General features: G+C 43.9%; 1 protein-coding gene across 1 annotated transcript in view; it reads right to left on the bottom strand.

The window, feature by feature from the left end:
• The window catches only part of LOC146026288 (coagulation factor XIII B chain-like), a 75,158-nt gene extending 72,684 nt beyond the window's left edge, over positions 1–2,474 (bottom strand). The window contains exon 1 of the mRNA XM_083156815.1: positions 2,362–2,474. The gene's annotated coding sequence lies outside the window, so the exon portion shown is untranslated. The remainder of the gene's footprint in view (positions 1–2,361) is intronic.
• Positions 2,475–27,466: the final 24,992 nt, after the last annotated feature.

Here is a 27,466-nt window from a genome sequence, read left to right as displayed (position 1 = left end):
GAAGGAAATGAGAGGAAAAGCAATGTACTGAGAAAAATAAATAGGGTTAAGTTAGAAATCAGCTCAATAATGATACAGTACCAAAAATATAAGGAATGAGCCCTAAAAGGTGAGTGGTAAAACTTAAATAGAGCTGCAGCTTCACCTATCTGCCAATGTGACAATGAGTAATGGTGCTGAGCATAGGGAGCCAAGGCACGCTGACTGCACAAGTGTGCAGTGGATTACTGGGAGTTGACTATGTCCCATGAGACATTGCACAAGCGGTCAAAGGCTGAGAGGCTTGTGCTGAGCTCTGCTTGGTGGAGCTCATCATATGCTTCTCAGGCCCATGGAGGACAGCAGCAGCAGCAACCTCATCATGGGAGGGTTTTTAATCAGAGGCAGCGCTGAGGATGTCAGGGCTCCTACAGAGTAAGGTACAGAGGGACAAACACAGGCTTTTCATGTGGTATTTTATATATATTCATATTAAACCCCCCTGCAGTTGCCCATTGACCAAGTTTATACTGCCTTTACTCTGTGTTTTGACAGTGAAATATTCTCCCATGCAGTTTACGGCTATTAATGACAAGTGGGAGGTGGCCCCCCTGTCTATAGTGACCCAGGCCCACCGAAGGCTTAATCTGGAAATGTCGCTACCTCTATTGATCTGTCGGCTATGTGGACTGGCTGGGAGACTGCAGAATGCTCATGCCGCTTCTCCCTCCCCACTGCCCGGTTCTCTTCGGCACTTGTAGACGCCTGCTGATGATGTCACACTGCTAGTCCTTTAGTCTCAGCAGCAGCGGCCGCAACTTCAGTGTGGGGTGGTAGAGGAGGGGAAGGGATCCACGCACTGCAGTAGCTTCAATGTGTTTTGTTTATGTAATGCACTTTTTACAATGTGCAGGGCTTCACGCATCAGACTGGATTGGATATAAAGCTGACTCTTTTGAATCCCTAAGACCAGGGCTGCCATCAGAAATGATGGAGCCCAGGACTGGCAAATAGGCAGGGCCCCCCTGTCATGATGGAGTGGGCATTGGAGTAATAGAAGAAAATGGTAGAAATAGAAGGAATAGATGGGAAAGCGAGAATGAATAGGGGGAATGGGAGAGAGAGAGAATGAGAAGGGACAGGTGGAAATGGAAGAGGAAGGGAAGGGGGAAGGAAGAGAGAATGAATGAGAGAGGGAGGAGACATTGGGAGAGATGGAGAAGGAATTTCCTCTGTGCGGGCACATGCGAACATATGTGTAAGTGCACACATTCACTTGCATCCTAGTATGGGGATTCGCTCAAAGGAAGGGGGGGGGGGGGGGTTGTGCTATAGGCATTGTGGCATTTACCTGCTTTACCAACTATTTTAACATTGCAGGTAGTAGTTACAGGGGTTTTAAAATGACTAGAAAAATTAGCAGGCATTTTAGGTAAGCCTAAAAAGAAGTTGCACATTTATTTGCTTAAACAATATTTTTCTATAATTTTTAACTGTTCCCAAAAAATAGAAAATCCTCAATTTAAAAGTAATCAAAATGAATACTTCACTTGTACTAATATTCCAGTGCAGAGAGAAGTTCTCGCTCCTTAAAAATTATATAAAAATTATATATAAACACATGAGCTTCCGTATTAGGAAAAGCAACCAATTACAGATGAGAATGATGAATACATATACACTTCGGGCAGAGAGTCTAATACTGGGTCCTGCCTGGGCCTTCTATGCCAATTCTGATTCTAGGAGACTTGATACACAGGAACGCAGGACCAGAACCCGGAATAAGTTGTAGACTGAAGAAAGCATAGAAGCAGAGTAATAGCAAACGGACTGGACCAGATGACTAACGTACTGAAGAAATTAGAAATATACTAGAACCGGAGAATCAACAGATGGACTTGACCAGATGACTGAAGAACTGGAAAATATACTGGAACCTGAAAAATACCAGACAAACTAAACCGGATGACAGGTGAACTATAGAATATACTCGAACAGGAGCAATACAGACGGATATGATATATATATATATATATATATATATATATATATATATATATATATATATAAGAGGTCGAGAGGACCGGCACTTAGTATATCCAATAGGTCAACAGGTGAGGTGCCTTCCACATCAGAAGTATATAATGACGATTTTCAAAAAAATGAAAACAGGAGGCGGCACTCAAAGAAAACGTGGGTAAATTGTATTAAAGCATAAAAGTGCAAAACTGGTCAGTATACATGGTCAACAGTTTCGGAGCTGTCGCCCCTTCCTCAAGACCACTGACACATCAACTGAATCAAACAGAACATAGTGGTGAAGGGCAGAAAACGAAAAACAGAATGCTGTAACAAATTGCATTTAAATAGTGTAGCACTTACGTGATACCAGGGCATTGCAGGACGCCAGAAGCAGCTTTCTGCTGTGTGTGTAATCACCTGACCTCTGACATCAGTCAGTTGTCCTGGCAACAGGATGGGCGTCCGTGCCTGTGTCTGGACAGAGAGAGCAATAAATCAAAGTTGTGTTAGGAGCGCTCTGTCCCTGTGTAGGGAGACGCATGTAAACATAAGTGGTGAAGCATGTGCCGTGTTGAAGATATAAAGATTTAAAATGGATTAAAAAATCTATTTTAAATCTTTATATCTTCAACACGGCACAGGCACTTAACATGCTTCACCACTTATGTTTACATGCGTCTCCCTACACAGGGACAGAGCGCTCCTAACCAGTGGTGCAAGTAGAAAAAGCTTCTTAGTGGGCGTGGTCATGGGCGTGGTCATATGACACGAGGGGGAGTGGCTACATGACAAAACTTTAAAACACAATGACATTTCTGTTTGGGCTTGTGCACATATATGCCCCCACAGTGCCAGACATATATGCCCCCACAGTGCCAAGTATGCCCCCAGTGCCACACATATGCCCCCACAGTGCCACACATATGCCCCCCCAGTGCCACACATACGCCCCCACAGTGCCATACATATGCCCCCAAAGTGCCAGATATGCGCCAGCAGTGCCAGATATGCCCCTAGTGCCAGATATTCCCCCACAGTGCTTAGTATGCCCCCAGTGCCACACATGCCCCCACAGTGCCACACATATGCCGCTAGTCCCAGATATGCCCCCACAGTGCTAAGTATGCCCCCACAGTGCCACACATATGCCCTCACAGTGCTAGGTATGCCCACAGTGCCGCACATAAATGCCCCCACAGTGTCACACATATGCCCCTAGTGCCAAATATCATATTCCCCACAGTGCCACACATATGCCCCCACAGTGCTAGATATGCCCACACAGTGCTAAGTATGCCCACAGTGCCACACATACACCCCCACAGTGCCATACATATGCCTGCAAAGTGCCACTTATGACCCAGCAGTGCCAGATATGCCCCGAGTGCCAGATATGCCCCCACAGTGCCACACATATGCCCCCAGTGCCAGATCTGCCCCCACAGTGCCACACATGCCCCCAGTGCCAGATCTGCCCCCACAGGGCCACACATATGCCCCCAGTGCCAGATCTGCCCCTACAGTGCCACACATGAATGACCCCACAGTATTCATCAGCAACTCACCGTCAGGTGTTCTCCCCCTCCTCTAGTTCCCCGCCGCCGCTGCCTGCATCTTCCCTGGGGCCGCTGTCTGCTTCTTCCCTGGAGTACTGGAGGGGAGCGCATCTTCCGTGTCTCCACTCTCCAGCCCTGCAGTCTCTCTCGCGGGCTGGCTCCTGATTGGCTGCCAGCTCGCGAGCTCTGATTGGAGAGCAGGTGCCTGTGTCACAGTGACACAGGGAGGGAAAGGGAGATACGCGCGATGCGCTCCCCTCCGAACGCTATCAGCTGTGGCGGGGCGGCGCAGGCCACGCCCCCCGCCACTTCCATATGCGCGCATGCGCATTGAGCATTTTGGGGGGCATTTGTTATGGCGGTACGGGGTACCGGCAGTATATCTTTTACCTTTTACTGGTACGCCGTACCACCCCGCCATACTTGCACCACTGCTCCTAACACAACTTTGATTTATTGCTCTCTCCGTCCAGACACAGGCACGGACGCCAGGACAAATGACTGATGTCAGAGGTCAGGTGATTACACACACAGCAGGAAGCTGCTTCTGGCGTCCTGCAATGCCCTGGTATCACGTAAGTGCTACACTATTTAAATGCAATTTGTTACAGCATTCTGTTTTTTGTTTTCTGCACTTCACCACTATGTTCTGTTTGATTCAGTTGATGTGTCAGTGGTCTTGAGGAAGGGGCGCCAGCTCCGAAACTGTTGACCATGTATACTGACCAGTTTTGCACTTTTATGCTTTAATACAATTTACCAACGTTTTCTTTGAGTGCCGCCTCCTGTTTTCATTTTTTTGAAAATCATCATTATATATATATATATATATATCAAACAATGGACAAAGTGCGCCCTCCTAGAATATATCCACCACCAATAGAACAAATGGTGACAATGTGGTCACGATACAACAAATTTAATATAAAACAGGTAAAATATGACAATAAAACAATTTTTTCATCTGTGTAGGAGTCATGGATTCTATAACGGTCAGTATACACAAAACCCAACGCGTTTCGTCGTTAAAACGACTTCCTCAGGGGTAACCTGGAGTCTGGTCCCTGTTCTAGCTGTTTAGCTAAAGTTATTGAGGTCTGTTTGTACCACACCAAGGAGTAATCCTGAATTTCTTCAGAATATTATCCCATCTTTTATCCTTCGTTTGGTATAGGAAATTGTTCATATTTTAGATGCTGACAGGCATCAGGATTGAGATCTGCTAAGGATCCACTCCCTCACGTTCTTTCAAATGAAAGCTGTATTACACTGTGACTGAAATACATTAAGTCACCTGTGGACGGTTACCCCCGAGGAAGTCGTTTTAATGACGAAACGCGTTGGGTTTTGTGTATACTGACCGTTATAGAATCCATGACTCCTACACAGATGAAAAAATTGTTTTATTGTCATATTTTACCTGTTTTATATTAAATTTGTTGTATCGTGACCACATTGTCACCATTTGTTCTATTGGTGGTGGATATATTCTAGGAGGGCGCACTTTGTCCATTGTTTGCTATTTCTTCCCCTTCCCCCACTAACAGGGGGGACCCACTTAGTTGCTGCCCATACATTTCCTGTAGCGCATTGAAATGGTACCCTCTCCATACATATATATATATATATATATATATATATATATATATATATATATATATATATATATATATATATATATATATACATACATACATACATATATATACATATATATATATATTCTAGGATGGAGGTAGGCGGCACTCTCGGATTTTCAAATGCAAACAAACTTTTATTGTGGTGACTCCAACATGTTTCGGCCGTAGCCCGTCCTCAGGGAACAATTCACACTGTGCAATGTGCTCAAATAAATACAAAAACGCTGTATAGGAAAACCCACCCCCGCCTCATTAGCCCCTTACAACACTCACCTGTGGGCTCCCCTGCAGACTGTCTCACCCGTCCGCCATTGCCACGCTTTGCTGGCTCAGACACAGTAGTAAGAGCTCCGTTGCCACTCAGGCTTCCGGCTTCTCCCTCTGATGTCATCAGCCCTCGCCGCGCGCCATATGGAACGCACAGGGAGTCCAAGCCTCGCTCTGGGTGCCGCTTCAGGGATACGTTGTCAAGGCAACTGGGCGCTTCTGTGAAACAAATACAAATACAAAACATTTATAAGAAAGTGTGTTAAAAACGTGAAATAAGAGACCTTTACAGGTCAATATAAGAGATTCCAGTCTGGCATCATATATTAGCTGCAACTTAATGCAGCGGTGCTTTTAAAAGGTGTAAAAAGTTAATACATATAACATACGTTTAAAAAAATGGCTCAGCAGGTATATGACAGGTCAGCTTTAACTTATTATACTGATTTTTCTTTTCAAGAAGCTGCACCTGTCATGAACAACACTCAACATATATTAAATATACAATATATTTATTAAACTTTGCTTGTTAAATAAAATGTTGTAACCCGTGTTGCTCATTCAGGCCCCTGGGGGCCTGCGTGTCTAACAGGTGAATCCACCAAATCGCACCAAAATTGAAGCATTTGAAAATACCAACTTGTCTACGATCAATGCCGACACACAAGTCGACTGGTGCAGTAAGTTGAAGAACCAGATTGAAACCTATAGAAAAGAACTGGTTAAATATAAACGTGAGAAACGCAGGAAGGTGCAGGCCGATTATGAAACCAATCGGGTATACCAGTGGCTCAGCACGGCGGGGCCACAAATGAGTAACCCCAATCGACAGAAAAAACGTCGACATAAGCAACCATCACACATTGATTATGAAGGGACCAGCACCTCCGCAAGCGATATGGATAATCCAACTCCCACACTCACGGAAAATATCCACCCTTTAGGGGTTCGGACCCGGGCGGGTCTAAAAACACCCGCAGGCAGGGGAGGAGGCGGACGCGGCGCGGTCGGCAGACCGAGAGGCAAAGCAAGCCGAAAAAGCAGCCACCCCTGAAAGAACTGGTCTTCAATTTATCTAAGACACCACTCAATGAGATGGAGGTGGCAGTCCTGTCTAAAGGGCTGTCATTTGTACCAAGTCACACACGAGATAACTTTGAGTGGAAGGTTGATTGTTATAAATTTGGAAGGACTTTACGCCTTAGAGAGTTCTTTAAGGACAAACCTGCAGCGGAACCTAAGGGGGCTGATATACCGCTTCAGGTCAAGAAATTACAACAAAGATCATCTTTCGACCCCCCAGTAACAAGCCCATCAATCAAAACCTTGATAAGAATGATGGAGGCAACAAACCAGAATAACAATCCAGGTGGTCACCAAAACCTGACAAAATTGGAGAAAGAAGCCCTTACCAACCTGCAAAAAAGAAATTACATCGTCATAAGGAAAGCAGATAAAGGGGGTTCTGTCGTAGTACAGGATCTCCCTGATTACATCCACGAATGCTTGAGACAACTGGAAGATGCCTCGATTTATGAGGTTTTGAAACAAGACCCCACTATGGAGTATAAGAAGGAATTGGAGGTGGTATTGTCTGCTGCAGTCCGTGATGCCATCATATCAGAAGGACTGGGTAAAGCATTGAGTACAGAATACCCCATTACTCTGTCATTTTACACATTACCAAAAGTACACAAGGGCTTGGAGAGGCCCCCTGGCAGACCTATCATCTCGGCCAGGGGGTCCCTCTATCAGCCGGTGTCCACGTACTTGGACGCAGTACTTAACCCTTGTGTGCAGGCCACACGGTCATACCTGAAGGACACCAATCAGTTGATTGACTGCCTTAACAAATTGGGGAATCTGCCAGATGATATTATCATGTGTAGCGCCAACGTAGTTGGACTATACACCTGCATACCACATCAAGAGGGTATGCAGGCAGTAGAAAATTTGCTTAGAAACAGTCCACAGTACACTGGCCCCCCTATCTCTTTGTTCATGGAATTATTATCAATGGTGTTGCATAAGAACTATTTCTTATTTAATGGCGTGATTTACCGCCAACGGCTTGGCGTAGCGATGGGATCCAATGTGGCCCCATCCTACGCCAATGCGTACATGAATGAAATTGACCATAAGCTTTTTTTTGCAGTCCAACATGCTGAGAAGGTTTTACTGTATTTACGTTTTATTGATTATTTACTTATTTTTTGGCGAGGCACCCCTAGCGAGCTAGAAGACATCTTTAGGATACAAAACTCTAGTGACAGCTCTATAAAGCTCACTTACAATTTAAGCAGGGAGATGGTGAACTTCCTCGACGTCAAGATACAGTTGATCAATAATAAAATTGAAACATCATTATACGTAAAAGAAACAGATCGTAATACGATTCTGAGACAGGAAAGCTGCCATCCTATCCCCCTAATGCGGGGTTTGCCCTATTCTCAAATGCTTAGGGTGAGACGCATTACTAGCAGAGAGGATAGAGTAAAAGAAGAACTTGACAGCATGCAAAAGAAATTTGAACAAAGGGGCTACAAAACTGATGAATTGGTTAAAATTAAGCAAAAAGTATTGGCCACCCCGAGAAAAAAGGCACTGATAGGGGCCACTAAAGAAAAATCTTTAGGAAACAAAATCCCCATGGTCACTAAATTCAGTGTAGAAAGTAGTGACACCACTAAACAGGTCAAAGCACTATGGCCGATAGTAGCCACAGACCGTGAGTTGAAAAGCCTGCACAATACCAGAATCATGCCTGCATATAAGAGAGGGCGGAATCTGGCAGATCTTTTGGTAAAGACTGATGTTTCCACATTAGTGAAAAAAAGTGTACCATCCCACTTCTTATCTAGACCCAAAGGATGCTACAGATGCATTGGCTGCATAACCTGCAGTTCAATGCTTACTGGAGACACTGTGAATCATCCACACACAGGGAAAAAGTTTAAAATAAAGCATTCTGTGACCTGTTCATCAAAATTCGTGGTATACATTCTGTCTTGTCCATGTGGTTTATACTACGTGGGCAAGACAGAATGCCAGTTCAAGAAACGTATGGCCAACCATCGATTGGCCATACGCCAGGCAATTGATACAGGGCGAAGTGACCAACCAGTAGCACACCACTGTGTAGAACACAAACACAGTTTGGCGAGCATAAGATCAAAGATAATAGATCAAGTCCCAGCCACAGCCAGAGGGGGCAATAGGAAGAAAAAGTTATTGCAAGCAGAAGCCAGGTGGATTCACCTGTTAGACACGCTGGCCCCCAGGGGCCTGAATGAGCAACACGGGTTACAACATTTTATTTAACAAGCAAAGTGTTGTTCATGACAGGTGCAGCTTCTTGAAAAGAAAAATCAGTATAATAAGTTAAAGCTGACCTGTCATATACCTGCTGAGCCATTTTTTTAAACGTATGTTATATGTATTAACTTTTTACACCTTTTAAAAGCACCGCTGCAATAAGTTGCAGCTAATATATGATGCCAGACTGGTATCTCTTATATTGACCTGTAAAGGTCTCTTATTTCACGTTTTTAACACACTTTCTTATAAATGTTTTGTATTTGTATTTGTTTCACAGAAGCGCCCAGTTGCCTTGACAACGTATCCCTGAAGCGGCACCCAGAGCGAGGCTTGGACTCCCTGTGCGTTCCATATGGCGCGCGGTGAGGGCTGATGACATCAGAGGGAGAAGCCGGAAGCCTGAGTGGCAACGGAGCTCTTACTACGGTGTCTGAGCCAGCAAAGCGTGGCAATGGCGGACGGGTGAGACAGTCTGCAGGGGAGCCCACAGGTGAGTGTTGTAAGGAGCTAATGAGGCGGGGGCGGGTTTTCCTATACAGCGTTTTTGTATTTATTTGAGCACATTGCACAGTGTGAATTGTTCCCTGAGGACGGGCTACGCCCGAAACATGTTGGAGTCACCACAATAAAAGTTTGTTTGCATTTGAAAATCCGAGAGTGCCGCCTACCTCCATCCTAGAATCTACAAAGGACACACCAAGTCCACCAGGAGGGCACCGGGTCATACAAAATGACATCCGCAGGAGTGCCGGGCATTGGGCAACATTACATATATATATATATATAAAATCTCGGTAGGACCGGCACTCCAAGCTGACCGGTGTTTAGCTGGCGCTGATGCCCTCACAGCTGTTCTCCAGCAGGGTACAAACACGAAGTAGGTGCGGCACTCAGCTATATATTAGAAGAACGACAGTACAGTGTCTTTGATTAAATCAACGTTTCAGTGCTCTCTTTTATTGGCACTATCGTCAGGATATAAGTGAGACAAAAAAATGACAGGCCTTAAATAGCGTGAAACTGCGTAAAGTGAGGGAGGTGACCGGCTGCGTCTCCCCGCCTGGCCGTCACCGGACCACCCCCTCCACAGGTGTATCCATACAAACAAATCAATACATATATAATTGAACAATAAAAAGTGTCAACAAACATTATAGGAATATATATATATATATATATATATATATATATATATATATATATATATATATATATATATATATATATGAAAAAAATTAAAATAGATATACATGATATACAACACCATCAAATTGCTGATTGTACATGATAGCAAAAAAGATATATTATATATATCCAAATGCTGGGCATAATGAAAAGAATATTTTTAGATCCTTAGATATAATCTGATTGTCCAGATCAGAATTGCTGCCCTCAGATTGGCTGATCTGTAGGCACCTGATAGAAAGAATATCTTTCCACGCATATGCGCCTACGCTTGACGAGTCGGACAAAGCCATCAGAGCAGAAAGCTGGTGGTTGTTGTGGATACCAGGACCGAACGGCAGCTTTCACCCTGTCAACAGAGTTGAAGTATTGACCTTTAAGGTGCTCTTTCATCTTTGGGAAGAGAGTTGCAGCACCTGCAGTTCAAGGAGGTTCTGCCAAACCCATCGTACAGCCCCAACCTTGCACCCTGCAACTTTCATGAATCAGCCATACAACCGTACATTACATAAATGGAGATAACTTGGTAGCAGAATTAAATGCATGATTGTAAGCAAATTCAGCCATGGGTAAATACTCAGATCAGTCGTTGTGATATAACAGCGGAGATATTGCTCCAAAGACCTGCTGCGTCTGACCATTGGACTGTGGATGGTAAGACTCACATTATTCCCTAAAGCCAAGCAGAAAAATCTCAAGAATGATGCAATAAACTGTGTACCCCAATGCAACTCTTTGGGGCAAACCGTGAGAACAAAAAACATGTATAAATAATGAGGCTAATAATTTGGCAGAAGGTTTTCCTTTTAATGGAACAAAATGTGCCATTATGCTAAAACAATCCACCACGATCCAGATAGTATTGTGAGTAGAGGATACAGGAAGGCCAACAACAAAATCCATAGAGATATGGTTCCATGGTCTTGAAGGAATGAATAAGGGCTTACAGGTGCACCCCATGGGGACTTGTTCCTGGCACAAATTTCACACGCCAAGACTAGACTTCTATCATCCTTAGCCATAGAGGGCCACCAGACAGCACAAAACAACAACTCCGTCTTGGAGATTCCTGGATGTCCTGCTGTTTTACACATGTGAATCTCTGGAAAAATTTGTCTACAACATTTCTCCAGCTATAAGCGTAATTCTCACAAAAATCTGAGAAGGAGAAATAAGTGGATTCTCTAGATCCCTAGATTCTTGAACCGAAGCAAAGCTCTGAGACAAAGCATCCATCATTCAGTCTATTAGCAGACTCCAAATAGGTATGTTTTTGTGGTCTGTCAGGATAGTCGCATGGATTTTTGCACCCTCCAGCAAATGTCTCCACTCCTCTAATGCTCCATTGATTGCTAGGAGTTCGCGATTTCTCAGGTTGTAATTAGATTCTGCGGAAAAGAATTTCTGGAAATAGAAAGCGCAAGGATGGATCTTACCATCCTGCTTATCTTGTTGAGATAAGATTGCCCAGATTCCTATCTCGGAAGCATCCACCTCAACAACAAATGGCAAATCAGGGTTAGGATGTCGTAGGACATGAGCTGAGATAAAGGCCTTCTTTAATTTTTGAAATGCCTACTGGGCCTGGGGAGACCAACACGTGGTGTTTGCTCCCTTTTGAGAGCAACAGCTGGAGCCATTATATAAGAGAAAGAAGAAATACATCTCTGATAATAATTAGCAAAGCCTAGAAATCTCGGGATGACCTTAAGATTGGTAGGCTGCACCCAATTCAGCATAGAAAAACAAGGAGAAAAGATTACCCTTTTTGTGGGTCACTCTTAAATACGTATTTGTTAAAGAATAAAACAAAGCTTTTATTTAATATTATGACATAAAAAAAGTTATGCAGTGATCTTTTTATACATACACTTTGGGCTTGGTTTCAGTTGAGGCAAATAATAATAGTCAAAAATGTATTTGAAAAGAAAGGGTAAATTCCCTAATGTGACAGACTGATATATACTGATATGTATTGGCCGGCCTTCGCCTGTAAACTCGACGGGGAATAAACCCATGAAGTGGGCCTCACTCCTGTCCCTAGGAATTTGATTATACCTGTGCCCTTTCCTCTATAAAATACTTCAGGTACAAACAAAAAAGTTGCTAGCTGCCTTACAGCATAAAGGCCAGCCCAGCCTTTATTGGAACCTCTTTGGTGGAGTTGACTTACAGTGCTGGCATTCTGCCAAAGTTCAGGAAACTTCCGTTGCCTTGGATTACAAATTCATTTTATTAGTCTTTCTGCAAGTATGGTGCATCTAGGCCAGAAAGGTACCAAATACTTAGAACTGCGCAGTTCAGGGATTTTTTCTTTTGTACCTGGACACTTATTATTCTTTTGTCTTTCACTGAATTTATTGTTAAGAACAGTGTATTGCAGTGTATTGTGCGAAGTGCGGCCTATGGTGCCACAGTTACTCCATCGGGCACAATATCATAAGGGAGGACTGTCTTTATATCTTTTGCCAATTATTGCATTCCAGTGTTATTGTCATTGCATTGTTTAACCTCTTTCACAGCGGTGATCCTTGATCCTTCTTGCCGTAAAATATATTATTTTGATCACCGTTCTCACGTGTAGTGACCATTCTGTGTGTTTGTTTTGGGGTATTGTCATCCCAGGGGGTGCCTTTGTCCCTCCGCCCTCTGAATTGCAGACGAGTGACGCAGACAGGTCGCAGCCAAGCAGTGCCAAAAGGAGAACTGGAACACCAGGTAACGGTCACACACCTGCATGCAGTCTGACAACATCACACATGAGTTTTAAAGCAAACTTTATATGCAGAGCCCGTTTTGTAAACACTTGATTTTTAGAAACACTGGGCCAAATGTCATAGGGTGAGAATTTCAGAAAGTGAGAGATTTTGGGAGAGTTTTCCATTTTTTTTTAAAGTGGCAATCATGTACACTGCAAAACCAGGTTGATTTTTCCATGTAACTGCTGCTTTAAAAAAAATGGGAAAACTCTCCCAAAATCTCTCACTTTCTGAAACTCTCACCCTATTATATTTGGCCCAGTTTGTGTTGCAGACTAATATTTCTGGATCAGGGTTGGGTGCAGTGCTTTCCCAAGAGGTAGACTGCTAAGAAAAACCCCTTTCTATATTTAAGATGGACATTATTACCCATGGAGTGCAAGTCCTCTACTGTAGCAATTAAATGAGTGTTATCTGTTATGGAGAAAGTTTTGGTTAGTTATGGACCATGTTCCTTTACAGTTAGGGTTTACCAATCCTGGGGCATTTTTTCTATCCCAGAATTCAGAATTGGGAAATGCTCAATCCTGGAAATCCCGGGATACCTGGGATTAAGCCACCCTCCACTGGCTGCCTAATGTACCTCCTGGGGGAATACATTTTTGAGCTGTCTGGTAGACTTGACAGGTATGGCCCTATATTGCTTGCCTGATGGTTACTTTCTTCACTCCCCACTTCTTTGCCCTGTACAGATACAGATCCTGAAATGGAGGAAGATCAGCTCCAACGATCATTTCGGCTTTCCTCACCACCATTTGAAGCCTGCGTTTATCACTCTCACTGGTGGATCGTTACCAGAATAGTGTTGAGGAGCATAGTACGAGTCAACAATCACGAAGTAGAAGATGAGCAAAAGCTGTTGTGGAACGTTGAACTTCCTAAGTTGCCTTAAGAAGAACAACCTCTGCTGCACCTTCCCAAAGATGGCATCAGTGTTGGACCCCATTTAAGGACACCGGTAATTTTGGTCCCCGGGAACTTAAAGAAGTCCACTAGTGACACAACACTGTCAGCAAACATTAGCAGAGATACACCAGCTGAATTTCCTAAAATCTACCACACTGTTTTGAATGGATTGAGCTCCAGGTTGTTGCAGCTGTACCACAGGTCAGGATGTTCCACTTCTCATCTGTAGCCAACTCATCCCCTCCTCTTTTACCTTTAACCTGCCTATGCTGGGCTTTTCAAAGTCCCCAACTATTCTGCAAAATTCCCACCATGGTGGAAATTTCACTGTTCCACTTTATGAACCATTGAGACTACCACTGCTCACAAATCAGCAGTGGGGCAAGCAACAGGTTTACAGTTTTTCCTAAATAAACAAAGATGTTGTACAGTCACTAAAGTCATAGGCAAACGCAGAGGGGGTTTCTGGTTGCACAGAACCCTCCCTCCCCCCTCCTCTTGGCAAGTGCCTTAAATTATGACAACAATATCACTGGTATATAATATGATCAATAGAGCTGTCACCACATCAGTGGGACAAAGCAGAGCTGCTGCACATGCCCTGTGGGAGCAGCTATTTCTACCAGGTTTGCTGTGCTGTGTTGAGCCCTCAAACATTGCAATAGACCAGAGAGTAGCTGCCAGGAGGAAGAGACTGGAGCTTTAACATGAGGTGGGAGACTGCAAGCTTAGAAAAAGCAGTACTGGTTTTATTATATCTGTGTATTTATTTATGTATTTATTATGGCATGTTTAACCTTTTCCTGACCACTTATCGTATTTAAATGTTTAAAAAAGCCCATACTATATACCAGGGGTCCTCAAACTATTTTGCTATGGGGCCCCATCAGACAATATAAATAATTACAGGACCCCAGCAAGTTACTGCAGAAGGTCATCACATTACATGGGTATTCAGCAGACAGCACATGCATGGCAGCATTGTGGAGACACAAAATAATGTGAGTCTAAAATAACAAATAATTCAACAGATTTTTCAGACTCCTTGAATTACTGACTGAGATTAGAAAAGTTATCAGCCTGATGGTCAGCAACATGGAGTCACAACCCCATGCTGAGAAGGTCGGGAACCACTTTGTGGTCAGACTTACAATTTGAGAACCACTGTTGTAGACCATCTGTACTGTTAAATATTAATACTGTATCCAAAGTATAAAGACTGTTACTGCTCCCCTAGACTCCCGTACTTACTCCAATGTGCTGCAGAGTGGAAGATTTTGGATTACATTTGGAAACCCCTCCTCTAAAAGTCCTGCGTTTGCTCATACCTCCCAACAGTCCCGATTTTCGAAGGGACTGTCCCGTTTTTTGGGGATGATCCCGCGTGCCTCCCGGGGCCAGCAGTGTCCCAAAGCGGGGCAGTTGGGAGTCCCCCCCAGCCTGAAGGAATATACGCTGTACTCATGCGCACAGTGTCTATTCAGCAATAGGACACTGGGCGGCGGCGGCCCACGCAAAAAGGGGGCGTGAGCTGCTGGCATCATTTGCATGTGCTCCCTTTTTGACGCGACTATGCCGCGCGAGGGTCCCAATTCCTTCCTTCAAGAAGTTGGGAGGTATGTTTGCCACTGACTTTAAGGTTGTGTTTTTCAGATTTAAGATATACAGCTATTGTCAGCATTGATTCTCACACTATTTAAAATATCTATTTAAGCAAAACTATACATACTGTAGCTTTCAAATAAATCATTGCATGATTTGCATGATTTTGGGGACTTTCTAAAGTGCCTTAGTCTATTACAAATACCTATTTTGCATTGAAAGACAATATACACTGTTATTATCTCAAAAACTAATAAAAATACTAATTCATAAGTCTACTTCCACATGTCTGTCATTCTTCCCCATTCCAGTAACCCATGATCATTATTATATTTCTTCAACATTTCTAAAAGTATATAGTGATATTAAATATAGTTAACTAAAACACATAACTTTATATTTTTTATATTGATGCACATACAATGCACACGGGGCCCAATTCAGACATTGATACACTGTGCATGCATAAGGCTCTCAGTTGGAATGCACAAGGCGATCCTGTGATGAAGTGCTGTAACTTTTTCTATATGCACGCCATTCGCAAGGTGATTGACAGGACATCTTCCTGTCAATCACCTTGCGAATGGCGTGCATAGAGAAAAAGTGGGGGTTCTGGGGGTGGAAACCGACCATTTAGGGGGAGTGATAAGAAAAATGCAGGCGTACCAGATAAAATGCTGGGAGTGTCCGGGAAAATTCTAGGCTTAGTGTTTGTGATGTCATCTCCAGCTCAGATATGACTTTTTCCATTGCACCATCGTAAGGCTTTGGCTACATGGCGCCTGTGATGATTTGAGCCCAATGTAAAGATCTTTAGATGTGAGCCTGCTACGAAAGGGATTTCAACATTTTCACACAGCTGCAAACAGATGTGAAGCTGTACACATCCATTCACACATCGAGCCCATTAATTCGCAAGGTGGGATTTCTCTCTAGCGTGGTGGTGTCACTGCGAATTTGCGCACATGCAATCTGGTCTGACGTACCCCCATGATCGATATTTGCAAAAGTACGTAGACATCCAAACATCACACCCATGCTATATGTGCTTTTTGATCATTTTATTCCAAAATATAGACATTAGTATGGGTCGGTACCCCATGTGCTGCCATAATTTCCTTCACTGTTCTGGCAAGGCTTGGCAATATATATTACAACATTTGTGAAATTTTAGGCCATACTTGCCTACTCTCGCATAATTAGAAGATATAGAATGGAGTGCTTGTATATATGTATTTGTATAACAAATAATACAATTGCCGACACGTAATTGTGCTTACAGGTGAATGATATTGTAAAAATAACCACACACATAGGCCCTTATTCAGAATTGATTGCAGTACAAATTTGATCTCAAAATGGGAAAAACCATGTGCACTGCAGGAGGGGCAGATGTAACATGTATAGAAAGAGTTAGATTCTGGGGAGTTATTTGGTTTTTGTGCAGGGTAAATACTGGCTGCATTATTTTAACACTGCAACTTAGATTTCAGTTTCAACACACCCCACCTAAAATTAACTATTTCTACATGTTACATCTGCCCCACCTGCAGTGCACATGGTTTTGCCCATTTTGAGAACAAATTTGTATGCAAACTGATCTGAATAAGGGCCATAATATAGTAAAAAGGGTGATTACTCAAGGCAAATGTTTGAAGCTCTTTTTTAAAATTTGATTGGTGCAGGAGTACTGGGAATAGGTGGTGTTCTTGAACAGACTGGCCACATGATGTGGAAAGGTCCTCGGTAGGCTTAACTGTCCTAACATACGTCGGATCCTCCTGTGCTTCAATGTGGTATTCAGCCTTAACAGCACCCAGACATTGCCTCTTTTTCCTCCGACGTTGCCTGAAGCGGAATTTGGTAATTCACTTCCAGTTGGAGCAGGGACGGAACTACCAGCGGTGCAGCCGGTGCATGGCACTGGGGCCTGCGACATTGAAAGGGCCCACAGACACCTGTGACCTGCTGCCCTGTAAAACTAACCCAATTTCCTCTCTAATCCTCAACCCTGCATGATGTTTTTGGGCCGTTCAGCCACGAGGGGACGGAGCTTGTCTTATGGACGTGACATGACCAGTAGACAGGGAATCCCAGGGGCAGATTGGCCCACCGCTAGCTGAGTGCAGCAGGAGCCACCACTGAAGAGGACATACAGCTCATCAGTGGGCGTGGCAACCTGCCCTGCCACTGCTGATATGGAAGACCCAGCTGCTGGTGCCGCTGACACACTGCACCCCTAGGATGGACCGTGGAAGACTCTGCCACTGTAGTGTGGGAGGGAGTGCGCTGTGTGTAAGAGCAGCAGGGGGGTGGTGCGCTGTGTGTAAGAGCAGCAGGAAGTGCGCTGTGTGTAAGAGCAGCAGGGGGGTGGTGCGCTGTGTGTAAGAGCAGCAGGAAGTGCGCTGTGTGTAAGAGTAGTATGTGTGTGTGGGGGTGTATGCACTGTGTAAGAGAAGTGTTGGGGGCACTGTGTGTAAGAGCAGTGGGGAGTGCGCTGTATGTAAGAGCAGTGAGTGTGTGTGTGGGGGTGCGCTCTGTGTAAGAGCAATGTGAAGGGTGCATTGTAGGTAAGTGTGTGTGTGTGTGTTGCGGGGTGCGATGTGTGTAAGCAGTGTGGGTTTCCGCTCTGTAAGAGCAGTGTATGAGTAGTGACCATAGATGCAATCTCTGCTACAGTGCACATGCACCTTTCTCTCACTGACATTACATCCTTGCTAGCCCCAGGGTTCAGATCAGCATTCTTCTTCTCTCTCAGATAAGCAAGAGCAGGAGTCATTAGGTCCAGCTCACTGAGCAGGGGCTTATAGTGCTGGGACAATGCATTAGATATGCCAACTCTCTCCTTTCTCCCACTATTCCTCCTCTCTCCTGCTCTCCCATCTCCCAGTATTCCTCCTGCTCTCCCACTATTCTTCCTCTCTCCTGCTCTCCATTCTTCCACTATTTCTTCTCTCTTCTGTCTCCCAATATTCTTCCTCTCTCCTCTCCCACTATATCTCCTCTCTCCTGTTCTCTCCTCTACCACCATTTATCCACTCTTCTCACCCACTATTCCTCCTACTGTATCTCCTCTCCCGTTATTTCTAATCTCTCCTGTTTTCCCACTATTCCTCCACTCTCCCACTATACCTCTCATCTCCTGCTCTCCCATCTCTCCCTATTCCTCCTCTCTCCAATCTCCCACTATTCCTCCTCTCTCCTGCTCTCCATCTCCCACTATTCCTCCTCTCTTCACCTCTTCTGTCTCCCACTAATCCTCCTCTCTCCTGCTCTCCATCTCTCACTATTTCTCTTCTCCTGTCTACCACTATTTGGGGCACACAGGGGGTCACATGGGGAAGAAACAGTTTTATGGTGAGCACAGCCATGGGCTCTCATTGCAATAACGTACTAACTGCCTTGTTTTTCTTTAGTGGGGGTAGCATATGCTTGCACCTGGGCCTACCAGCCACTAGTTCCATTACTGAGTTGGTGGCTCCCAATGTCTGGACCAATGTGTTTCGAGTCTACACTCTTTTAAACTTTCTCATCCAGAAACTTTTTTTCTTTCCCAAATAAATTTATTTAATAAAACAGACATTGTATCTAAAAGAGGTGGCAATCACCTGTTTCAGCATATTAATGGGAAGTGTTGTAGTAGTGTTTATAAAGAATTCCATTCAGTTCAATATCAATATTCAATCTTGCTGGCATATTTTGCATTCATAAATCCGTGACTCATTCTTTTTTAGTTTAGTTTTTAAGTTTCCACCATGCCAATGATTGTGACTATTAGTGTTGTGGTTAAGCCTCCTCTTATATTGTGTATGTGTTTTATAATTCTAATTTTGATTTTTCATTTTGTTTGGCCCACATATTGTAGGCCACATGGGCATTCAAGTAGATATATGACACCCTCAATTTTGTAGGCTATTTGATGTTTTAAGTTGTATTCCTTGTTGATTCGATTGAAACTGAATGGTTATGTTGTTCTCCTGTTAGTGGTTTAACACCCCATACATTGAGGCATGTGTGAAAGCCTGTGAGTTTCTTGTTTCATTTTTGTCTTCAACTGGAATCAAGCTTTTGTGTTAATTGTTGACTTAAGGCCTTGGCTTGTCTATATATAACTAGGGGTGTGCACGGGGCTCTTTTTGGATCTGTATCTACCATAATTTTTGGGATCTGGATTGGTTTTGGATCTGTCAATGGAAACTAGTTGAAAACCCGGTACTCTTTACCTAGAAGGGCGCCAGCGATTGAAATCGCGGTCATCGGGAGTAAATATCGCGGTCATCGCGGTCATCGCGGGCATCGCGGGTAAATCGGGATGGCCGCGATGGCCGCGATGACCGCGATGACCGCGATTTTCCCATAGGAATCAATGTTAAAAAGGCTGATTGACCGCGATTTGACTGTTAAATGCCTCAATGGACCCGATTTGGCCATAGAAATCAATGTTAAATGGGCCACAGAGCCCATTAACCCTTAAATGTCCCCCCCAATTTTTAACGCCACCCCACGATCCACGCGAACCCGAAGCGTGGCGAGCGCAGCGAGCCCGCGAGGGGCGGCGGTACGCGTCCTCCGACCTTTTCATGCCCTACTATCCACTAGGGCGTGGAGTGAGAATATAATAGTGTGGCGAGCGCAGCGAGCCACCGAGCCCGAAGCGTGGCGAGCGCAGCGAGCCCCGCGAGGGGACGCGGATACCTTCACAGTTATACGCGTCCCCTCGTGGGCTTCACAGGTGTCCGTGGCGACGCCGACACCTGTGAAGCCAGCGAGGGGACGCGTCTACCTGTGAAGGTATCCGCGTCCCCTCACGGGGCTCGCTGCGCTCGCCACGCTTCGGGCTCGGTGGCTCGCTGCGCTCGCCACACTATTATATTCTCACTCCACGCCCTAGTGGATAGTAGGGCATGAAAAGGTCGGAGGACGCGTACCGCCGCCCCTCGCGGGCTCGCTGCGCTCGCCACGCTTCGGGTTCGCGTGGATCGTGGGGTGGCGTTAAAAATTGGGGGGGACATTTAAGGGTTAATGGGCTCTGTGGCCCATTTAACATTGATTTCTATGGCCAAATCGGGTCCATTGAGCCATTTAACAGTAAAATCGGGTCCATCGCGCCTTTTAACATTGATTCCTATGGGAAATCGAGAGCATCGCGTCGCGGGCATCGCGGGTACATTTATGGCCGGCCGCGACCGACACGATTTCCATGTTTAACATGGGTTTCAATGGGAAATCGCGGGCATCGCGTCGGTCGCGTCGCGGCCAGACATAAATGTACCCGCGATGCCCGCGACGGGCGCCCTTCTAGGTAAAGAGTACCGAAAACCCTACAAACACCTTTTGGGACTGGTGGAAAAGATAGTACTTATCTACCTTGCCACCAAGAAGCAAGTGGAAAGTTGCCACACACAACCTAAAATCAGGTGACATTGTGCTTGTCAAAGACTGTCAGGCACAATGTAACAAGTGGCCTTTAAGTCATGTCACCAAAACATTCCCAAGTAAGGATGGAAAAGTTCGTAAGGTTGAGGTCAAGATCTGTAAAAAGTAGATTCTCAGACCAGTATCTGAACTGTTCTTACGGTTATCATCTTAGAGTTTAATATATGGTATCAGTGATACTAGATGGGAATGTCATGCTTTTCAGCATAGATTTCTGTCTTGTTCATTTGTTTCTGTGATTTGCATAGTCAACTCCCTCCAGTGGTCAGTACAGATCTATCTCAGAAGTATTTTGTTGTCCTTTGATCTCTGTAGCTAGTTTGGCAATGCATTCTGGGCCAAAGAAGCTGCAATCAGCCATTTTCCATTAACCACATGGACTCAAGCAGACAAACCTCACATGGTCCAGCCTGGTATAACATTCAGTGGTGAGTTTATCACTCAAAACGATGTCTCCATGAACCCAATTAGACAGTTATGTATTATTTAGACTGTAGCGTCTCCTTTTTACTTATAATGCAATGTTTGTATGCACAATGTTATGTGTATTGCATATGTTTTGCCTTGCATTTTCCTATGTGCATATTGTAATTGCATCTTCATATTTCATTTACAGTTTTACCACTTCATGTATATGCAACTTCACGTGTATGCATTTCACGACACATACATTTCATAATGCTGCAGTTTCACATCAATATAGCAATATCATGTCTATGCAATATTACACTTATTACATCATCTAATCAATAATCACATATATTTGTGATCCTTTTACTGAATAATAAATACTGTTCTTTGGCCTTGGTGGCTGGTTCTTAGACTCTATATTCGCCTTATACACTTGCCCTTCCGCGAGAGTGTCCGTGAATGGCTGTCTTTCTTCCAGCTTCCCTATAACTAATGGCACTAGGCAGGGGTGCCCCCTATCCTCGCTTATATTCGTGTTAGCTATGGAGCCCCTTGCGGAGAGGATTATATCTGATAGTCGGATAGCCGGACCGTTTATAGGAAACATTTCGCACAAAATCTGTCTGTTCGCAGACGACATCCTCCTCTGCCTGCTAGAGCCGGAAAGTTCTCTGCCTGCCCTTCATGAAGTTTTGGAGGCATATCCCTCTGTATCTTATTATAAGCTTAATACATCCAAGACTCAAGCCCTCCCACTTAATATCCCTATAGTAGAGGTGGCTCGCATGAAAGACATGTATCGTTATGCGTGGCAAGGGAGAGCAATTAAATACTTGGGAGTGGTTGTTACTAGAGATTCACATTTGATTGAATGCAATTTTCTGCCGTTCCTTAACTCCTTCCAAAAATTAATAACTGAGTGGTCTATCCACGAAGTCTCTTTGTTGGGTAGACTTGCGGCCTCTAAAATGATCCTTCTCCCCAAACTTATTTATCTCTTTCGAGCAATCCCTAGAAAACCTCCCAAGTCCTTAATATGCAAAATCAATACCCTTTTCACTAAGTACATTTGGAAAGGTTCGAAACCCTATTTATCTAGAAGGATTGTGGCACTACTAAAGGCCCTGGGGGGAGTCGGTTATCCTGATGTGGAAAAATACCACATTGCTTTCATGTTAAGCCAGGCTAGAGACTGGTTCGACCTTAGGACTCCGAAGCCATGGGTTGTTCTAGAGAGGTCACTGTCTTCAAATATCCCTCTCACGGATCTGTTTTGGATCCCTCCCCGGGATATCCCAAACAGACCGGAGCTTAGCCTAGCTACTTAAGTGACATTGGAGGTGTGGTCCGGGGTGCTAGGTGGTGTCGGGGGAATATGCCTACCGAGTATGGAGATTTCGCTCTTTGCCGTTTCTAAATTTATTCCCAATTTGAATCTGGATTCCTGGATCGATGCAGGGATTTCCACCCTGGGCCATTTGGTTCAGGGGGGATCTCTACTGCAATTCTCCGTCCTACAGGAGAAATTTGGGCTATCTAAAAATTATTTTTATAAATACTTGCAAATTCGCCATTGGCTCTCAGCCACTCGAACGGGCCCGGCGCTTGCATTACCTGCCCCCAAATCCCTCACCTCCAAAATGCATAGCCGGACACACAAAGGCGGTATCTCCCGGTAGTATGACTATTTAATTTCTGAAACTAAGCAGGGGAAACTACCCGCCCAGCTTAAGTGGGAAACGGACCTTAATGTGTCTTTTAGCGAAGAAGTTTGGGACTCTATCCTTTTCTCCGGTTTCAGAATGTCCAGGTGTTTACAACATGCTGAAATGTTTTTTAAACTTTGTCACAGGACCTACTTTACTCCTAAAAGATTAAATGCTATTTGGCCGACTGTCTCATACTTGTGATGGAGGAACTGTGGCAATGTGGGTTCTATACTTCATATATTCTGGCAATGCCCACTAATAACTCCATTTTGGGCTGAAATATCTTCCCTTATTAATGCGGTACTTAGAACTCACCTCCAGCTAAATCCGGTAGTTGCATTACTACACCATTCCGATTCAATTTCTGGAGTGGACATGTACATATTGAGACATATCTTAATCGCCGCCAAAGCGGCTATGGGACTTCTCTGGAAGTCGACAGAAATACCCTCAGTTAGACAAATTGTTAACAAGGTACATAACCAGTACCTCTTTGAGACGACGAATGCTTGGTATTCCTCCTCGGCCTCTTCGATCCATTTGAGGTGGTTCAAATGGAGTGAATTCAGAGAATCTCAGGGTCTCTCGCTATTCAGTAAAGATTCATGGGAGGTGTTAGCTCCTAGCTCCCCCCCTAACTCGCAGGAGTGATGACTCGCACTAGAGCTAACATTTACTACAGTCAGCCTCGCGCCCTTAAGTAAAGTGCAATTCGCCTATGCAGTGCTACTTGTCTCCCTACACCCCTCTTGTGTCTGTTTACCTTCCTTCTCTCTTCCTTTACTATTTAGATCTTCCTTATATCTTATTGTTGCTATTTCATTTCTTCTTACTTTCTATCTATATACATATACCGTCTTAAAATATAGGTCATTATTCAAACGAGGGTATTACATTAATCTCTTAGTCATATATTCTGATTACCTGAATAGTTTGACTTCAATGCCCATGTTACTTTGCACGTGTGTACCATATATCTAAATTTGTGACCTAATAAAAATTCATAAAAAAAAAAAAAAAATACTGTTCTTCAGACATTGGGGGAAATGTACTAAAGGAAATTAGTAAAAAATAGGTGTATTTGTATCCAGAAATACACTTATTTTTGACATTTACTATCCCGAAAATACGGCAATTCGTATTCGTATTGATAGCACATCAATACGAATTGCTGTATTTTCGGGATAGAAAATGTCAAAAATGAGTTTATTTCTGGATACAAATACACCTATTTTTTATACAAATTTCCTTTAGTAAATTTCCCCCATTGTTTCAGGATTGAATATTCGCACAGGTCTTCAACCTGTGGCCCTCCAGATGTTGTGAAACTACATTTCCCAGCATGCCCTGACAGTTTTGGCATGCTCTTATAGGAAAAAATGTGGCAATGCATGTTGGAACATGTAGTTTAACAACATCTGGAGGGCCATAGGTTGAAGACCTATGGAATATTGGAAAGTAAAGGAGGGCTATGCTGTAAGCCTTGAATTTGCTAAGCGGCTTAGTGAGAGGCTGAAAAGACACAATGGTTACAATATATCTGAGCATTTAAAAGAACTAAAATTAATTTCCTGGATATAGCTAGTTTATACAGATTCTATCTTGCCATATTAATCCAAGAGAACAGAAAAGCAGCCAATATAAAACACAAAATGTGAAATGTAATAGGGTGCAAATTTTAGACGTTTTAAACTTGCAACATGCGATTTTTAGACATGTGTGATTCTAATTACTGATAATGTGCAATTTTTTAGATATGAAAATGTGTGGTATTTAGTTACAAAAAAAAAACAACGACGTGGGGTCCCCCCTCCTTGGCATAACCAGCCCCAGGCACAATGAACCAGTCCTGGTTTCATAAATAAATGGGATAAAATGTGTAGGAGTCCCCCGTATTTGCACCATGCTCTTGGACAGTGTAGTGTCACCACTGAAGTGCGCACTGCAATGGTGTCACTACACTGTTTCGAGTTTGGGATGCAAAAAGTTTCACTGAGGAATTCCATAAAAAGGAGTAGAGAACATTAAAGCTGCTATTTCTTCAAAAAAGAACCCACTACACGCTTTGAAATATATGATCTTTTGTGCGTGCAACCAGGAAAATTACAAATATTATCTACTATCCAACAATATTTGCACTAAGTTTTTTTTTTTCTGTGTCATTTCAGAGTATATATGTATTACAAGGGAAATATTGTCATTTAATTAATTTTAAAGGTGCTTAAATATATTTTTGGAATCGCCACTGTGTCACATGGTTGTTTCTTATCACATTGCACTAATGGGAATGCCTATGAAACGCTGGGTGTTCCCATATGTAAATGGCCCAGCCCGCAACCCCACGCCCTCCACCCGCACACTTGGGTGGGTGTGCCAAGCAAACACCCTGTTTGCCGTGGCCGTATGCACCCTGCATCTGCACATGTGCAGAAAAACATTGCTCCCCCGTGCGAACACACGGGGAGCGAATTAACCAGAATAACCTCCTGAGAGTACCTTGTTCAGAAAACAGCATTAAAAACCAACAGGAGAAATATGCCAATTGAAATTGGGCAGGAAAATATCTCTGTTTAGACCAAAGACTACAAATGGCATGTTCAAAGGGTAAGGAAAAAAAATGAAAAAAAAAAATAGCATCCATGTAGGAGCTAGAGATGCCACTTAAGAACATGTGATGGAAATGACTTATATTTGGGGGGCAGGCTAGAGCAGGAACCCGCCTCCACTTCCCGGACTGTAATAAGGGACAACTAAAAAAGTAACATAGCCACTTTGAGTAGAGAGTGATAGAAACATAGTGAACAACTAAGGAATATTGAGTATAAAGCACTATTAAGTACATCTAATATTACAGGCAATACTCTAAAACAAGTAACAGATAGGAAAAGTACTTGACAATCTTCAAATCAAAGCTAGTGAACACTCATGAGGGATTTGTTTGGGTGGTGCCATCGTAGCTCAGGGCCGGATTATAATGGGGGCACAAGGGGTCAGTGCCCCTGAGCCCCCCTCAAGCTAGGGGCCCCCTGTGGTTGGCATGTATTTAAAAAAAAATATATATATATATTTTTTTTTAGCTAAAGGTTTTATGCATGGGAGTGGGGTAGTGCTGCAGCTTCACCTATCTGCCAATGTGACAATGATTAATGGTGCTGAGCACAGAGAGCCAAGTGTGCAGTGCATTACTGGGAGTTGACTAAGTCCCATGACACTTTGCACCAGAGGGCAGAGGCTGAGACGTTTGTGCTGAGCTCTGATTGGTGGAGCTCATTACATGCTTCTCTGGCCCATGAATAACAGCAGCAGCAGCCTAGTCATGGGAGGGTTTTTAATCAAAAGCAGCACTGGGACTGTGAGGTCTCCTACAGAGTAAGGTGCAGAGGGACAAACACAGGCTTTTCATGTGGTAGGTATGTATGTATGTAGGTATGTAGGTAGGTAGGTATTTATATATATATATATATATATATATATATCCCCTGAAGTTACTCATTGACCAAGTTTATACTGCCATTACTCTGTGTTTTGACAGTGTAATATTCCCCCATGCAGTTTGCGGCCAGTAATGACAAGTACAAGGGGGTCCCCCTGTCTAAAGTGCCCCGGGCCCCCCGAAGGCTTAATCTGGCACTGTCGTAGCTGGAGGAATATTAGTAAGTGGGAGAGACCATTTTTCTCCAGAAATGCAGGGCTCTTTTCAGGGGTATTAATAGTTGTAGTGGCACCATTCCAGAGTACAATTAGCTTAGGGGGAAATCTCCATTTGTATTGGACACTAGCTTTCCACAAAGCCAAGGTAATGGCATGGAAAGTTCGTCTTTGATGGGGAAGAAATGTACACTGAGGAGTGTGTCTCGGGGAACATGAGTTTTGATTTTGGGAGTCTATGGATTCCGTGGAGGCTACCACTTCTTGAAGAGAGACATGGGCAGATATCAGATCATTATGGGAAGTAACAAATGCCTCCATTTTGTGTTCAAGGTTATCCGATCTGCCACCAATTTCGGAGATATCTACAATAAGAGCTTGAATACTGGATTTAAGCTTGGTAGATATGTTTGTTTTTAAGGCTGTTAACATAGAATGGATTAACCGCAGAGTGACTGGGCCATCTAGGGAATCGACTGATTCTTAAAGGCTCTGGCAAGTAGTAGGCAGTGCCAGATTAAGCCTTCGGGGGCCCGGGGCACTTTAGACAGGGGGACCCCCTTGTACTTGTCATTACTGGCCGCAAACTGCATGGGGGAATATTACACTGTCAAAACACAGAGTAAAGGCAGTATAAACTTGGTCAATGAGTAACTTCAGGGGATATATATATATATATATAGTGGGGTTGTTATGCTGGCACTCGACTCCCAGTCAGGCTCTTGTGCGCCTGGTGCCTCCGGAGCTGGAGCCGCCGCGGCGGGTCCAGATAATATAGAACGGGGAAGCGTGGCACTCGGGTCTGGGATAAATAAGTACACGTAACCGAATAAACGGTTGACGTTTCAGCCCTTTAATCGGGCTTTTCTCAAAACAGCTTACAGCTCACCTCAATAAGTAAAGCTGTATCACCAATCTGTGTAGGGACAGCGGCCATTCGTATACGCCCACTCTGGGCGAATTCCGATGATCTCACTGCCGGGACCGTGGTTGCCTAGGCAACTTGTCAACAATGTCACTGCGTATGT

The sequence above is a fragment of the Crinia signifera genome, chromosome 8 (assembly GCF_055691185.1).
Source record: "Crinia signifera chromosome 8, ASM5569118v1, whole genome shotgun sequence".
Lineage (NCBI taxonomy): Eukaryota > Metazoa > Chordata > Amphibia > Anura > Myobatrachidae > Crinia > Crinia signifera.
This window is presented reverse-complemented; position numbering and strand designations above follow the sequence as displayed.